A 4,659-nucleotide genomic window follows, 5' to 3' on the forward strand; every position below is an offset into this window, starting at 1 on the left:
GGGAACGGACTCTGGCCCAGACATGTCCGTCCCTCTCTTGCATGGTGCTCCGAGGGGCAAAAGGTGAGCCGAGATGAATGGAGGAGGTGGTGAGGTGAGGAGAAAAAAGTGCTGGCCCGGGCGAAGGATTATGTGGACAGGTGCTGTGCAGGAGTTCCTCTCGGCGTGGGCAGCACAGTGGATTCCTGAACCCCTGATTAGCCGTGGGCCGCTGCTCAGAGGGCCATTGTGCGGAGTTACTTTCAAGGTTTGTCATCTCTGGACATATGTTTAGCAGGGGTTGCCGCGACACAGCCTGTCTGCCCCAAAAATCGTTCTTTTGAATTGCGAATGTCACCGAAGATGAACCTTTATCAGCTGAGAAACTTAACCTATGCAGTGCTTTTTTTCCTCGTCTCGAGACAAACAAGAACAGTGGGAGCTCAGTTACATTTACCTCTAAGCACAGTGCGGATTGATGAAAATGTCCATGCATTATACCAAGTACATTGGACATTATAGATGTGGCCAGTGGGGTATCAAAGCATGGCGAATACCACATGTACAACACAATATGTTACCCTAGTAGTGCCCCAATAACACACTGCAAACTGCAAATGGGCCTCAGTGGACCACCTGCCAAGGTTTCTGGAAGTTGCTTATGAGCTTGATCTGTGATCTATGATATGATCTGATATGATAGGTTATTTATAACATGCTTAATACCCATGCAGCAGTGATCCCAATCATAAAAGTGAAACAGGCAAGCCCAACAGGTATAACTTATTTTCACTCTTTTGGTAGCGCAGTCTGAGGGCAGCCTATACCCTTCAGGAGAGGTGTGAGCTGATACAGTTGCAACACAAAAAACAATAGTACTATGTTCCCAAAATACCTTAGTTCTTGTCTTTCGAATCTCAGCAGAGCCAGGCTTTTCAGCATCAGACCAGAAGCATGGGTGTCTTTGCGCTGGGCTGGGGTCAAGTCGGAGAGCAGCATCGATGGGCCCCAATGCTGCAGTTCTGTTCGGCAGTGGTGCTGATTTGCGGGTAGAAAACGCTGGGAACAGTAGGCCGTGCCAAGTGGATGGCACTGGAAGACTCAGTGACCTCTGGGCCCGGACAAGGGAATACTTGCCTTTGGCGCTGTGCAGGCTTGGCTGACACAACACAGCATATGGTTACGGCAAAGATGTCAAAGCTTCAGCATTGTCATTGAGCAGAGGATTCAGGGGTGGTGGAGCGTCGAGGTCCAGGATGATTATGATGGTGTCAATGGGGCCAGCGCTGAGCAGCTCCGCTCAGGAGGGCCATGGGCCCTTGTGGGGCCGACCGGCCAGTGGGCAGACTGCAACAGCCCTGCTCAAGCCATCCTGCTATTTATACAAATCTCGGGCCGAGCAAGGCCTGATGGGAGAAAGGAACTGCGCTACAATCTGCTCTTCTGCTGGGCTCTGCCTGCAAAAGCTTCCCCCTACACGCGGGACAGGCAGCTCTGCAGATGCTCAGAGCTCCCAGGGTCGTGGGGGGTTGGAGCTGGGTCAGGGCCTGCCTTCTCACCCTCGCTTAGCGGGGCTTCCCAGAACTGACCCAACCCCTACCCTCTTGCATGCAACTCATACTTAGCTGGCAGGGGAGAATCTGATCTCAAGGGCAGATTTCCCAGGGTGAGGCTTACCCATTGCACATCAGATTTGCTGACCCCTGCTATGTTCCCAAATGCGGAATACATGACTGCATTATTTCTGGTAGTGGGGGACTGCATTCGTGCTCTCCCCCCGATTTATTGGTGAAAAAAAAGGTAAAGTGAGCAATAGGCCTGCTAGGTTGCATTCTTTAAGATTGTGCTCACGTTACGTTTCTTCAATTAGGTTCACCTTTGGGTGATCGCTTTTCCACATTTTATCTGTTGAATTGAATTATGCTTCTTTCATCACCACAGAAGTAATGTCTATTACAGAGATAAGCTACCATATGTATTGGGCACACTGCACATGCTCAGGCAGCATCAATCATGCTTTGTACAGGACAATGCTGGCCTAAATTGGGAACAACCAACATAGACATGTTGCTAGAGGGGCATATTTTGGGTACAACCAGCATGACAATGTGTTACATCAGTGACAGTGCTGTCTTACATTGTGGACACATTGATCATTAAAATGTGTTGAGACTCTTAAAAGGCAACATAAAAAAGGAGAACAGAAGCGTAATTCATACACTCAAATATTCCAGCCAGAGTTATCAGATCAAGCGGATCATTCACAAAAACTGGGACTTGATCAAATTTGATCCTAATCTCAACCGACTATTCCCAGAACCACCAATGCTAGCCTATAAAAGGGAAACAACTTCAGGTACAGACTCATCAAAGCCGAAAAACCAAAACAACCACAGACAAAGTACCCTGAGTAAATGTGGTACATTTGCTTGCCTCAATTGCCAGCATTGTTCGAGCATCATCAAGGGTGACCATATTCGTCATCCAAACACTGGCAAAAAAATCCCCCTTAAGAACTATGCAACCTGTGAGACCAGAAACGTCATCTATGCACTCTGCTGCCCATGTGGCAAATACTATGTAGGCAAAACATCACGAAGGGCCAAATACAGATGGACTGAACATAAGTCAAACATAAGAACTGCCAACACAAAATCACCTGTTTATAGACATTTTAAAGAAAATAAACACAACACATCACAATTGAGAGTAGTGATCCTAGAAGTAATCCATCCATTACAGAAAGGGGTTGACTTACCAAAAAGGTTGTCACAAAGTGAGTTATTTTGGATACACAAACTTGATGCCATGACATTGTTAGGGATCAACGAAGAATACTACCTAGGCCCCTTCCTGTAAAAATGACAAATGCCAACATTAATACCAAGACTGTACTAATCTTGTTGAACAATCATATTGTGATATGCTTTATAGACTGTGAACTCTTTAAGAGACAGAGACCTCTTTCTGACACTTAGGGTCTACATTTGTGATAAGCATACTAAAAACATACCAACTAGTCTGTTGTTGACAATATTGTCTACATAGAGCTACTCTTCCAAATGTGTAAGTTTTATATCGGGGCTAATCACTTTATTGTTCACTACACACTTTAATATAATTATTCTGTTTCGAAGAAGCCGAAAATAGATTCAAGACAAATCCAATTAACGACCTACTGATAAGTATCCCTTTCAAATAGGAACTATCATATTAACATAGTCTCTACTTTTTGCCTGTGGGTTCTCTCACTGCACTAATGGCCTCAAGCATCATATGTATATAACACTGGGTATTGACAAGTCAAACCCACTTGTTTCATCTATATCATTTTACAATTGTATCTGTATGATTTCTCATTACCCCATGAGTTGCTGCTGCACATGCTTACCACTTATCCTGTGGTCCCCATTGATCAGTTATCACGGACATATGTCATACCAGTACTCTTAGTCTTACCCGCTACTTAGCCACAGCTAACTCATTAGACCTTTTACCTACATGTAGTTTCACTTCCACTGACAGTTATTCTTTTATAGTCACACCACTAAGGCCTTTACGAACTTAGGCCTTCGTCTTTCACTAAATCCTTTCCATTTCGTTACTGGAGGCAGTCTATTTACCTTTGAAGTCACATGCGGATGCGCATGATTACATCACGGTAGACGCAGTTAGGAAATCACTGACTACTCCCAATTTTCCAATAATTATTTTATCGGATCAATTTCTTAGAACACATATGCAGGCCTTTGGCTGTCCTGTTTTTAAACAATACTAAAAGGCTGAACTTTGTCCAACACGGCTCCCTTACTCGTGACGTTGCATGCACATGCGCGTGATGAAATCTGAGGCAGCCGCCGATATAAACAGTGGCCATCTCCACCAACCTTCACAAGCGGCTTTGGGAGATCGGACCTCACGGCTTCACTCCTTTTTTCCAGTTGGACAACACCCTAAAGTAAGTCAAGAGGGACCTTGTTGGCCCTCCTTTACCTCTAAACTATAGAGCCTTTTTTTCCTTAGTTACACATTATTCGATTAATCTTCACTTATGCATTTACACTCCCACTTTTTTAGATTCATTGGTACTCATTGGATTAACACCATTGCAGTCCAAATTATTTTAAAATCCCACGGATATGCACGCAAATTATCTCCTTTGGTAAGACCGCTTTCACGTCTTGTAAATTATGGACATTCACACACTAGTTATTTAAGCTAAAGCTACAAACCATTTTTTCCAGATGAGTGTGCATACTTTGTTCAGGGTTGAGAGACCATATTGAAATACTTTCTGGAAAATGAACTTTTGCCTGAATATGGCAACAATAGGAGCACATTTAAGGTCAGCATCTATTTACTTCTCTCCAATTCCAGTGTAAATAGTAACACAGATATGACAATAAATATCAGATATACACCCACATCATGCCCATATGGATAGACAGATGGGTGAACATTTAGAACAAGCATCTGTTTATATGTTGATTTAAAATTCAATAACTTTGGGTTTTGTCATAAGCATTGTAGCATGAGGAGTGAAACCAAAAATGTACTTCTACAGCAGTATTTGATTAATATTGACATGAGACTTATTAAGTTTATTTTTTTACTTTTTCTGTAGATTAAATTGAAATGTACCGCCCCTGATGAAAAGTAATACTCAAAACGCGTTGGGCT

General features: G+C 43.5%; 1 non-coding gene across 1 annotated transcript; it reads left to right on the plus strand.

Moving 5' to 3' along the window:
* Positions 1 to 1,596: 1,596 nt before the first annotated feature.
* Positions 1,597 to 1,758, plus strand: LOC138462505 (U1 spliceosomal RNA). Its single transcript, XR_011265105.1, has one exon. It is a non-coding gene; the product is annotated as a U1 spliceosomal RNA (small nuclear RNA).
* Positions 1,759 to 4,659: the final 2,901 nt, after the last annotated feature.

The sequence above is a fragment of the Ambystoma mexicanum genome, chromosome 1p (genome assembly GCF_040938575.1).
Source record: "Ambystoma mexicanum isolate Mex_15411 chromosome 1p, UKY_AmexF1_1, whole genome shotgun sequence".
Taxonomy (NCBI): Eukaryota; Metazoa; Chordata; class Amphibia; order Caudata; family Ambystomatidae; genus Ambystoma; species Ambystoma mexicanum.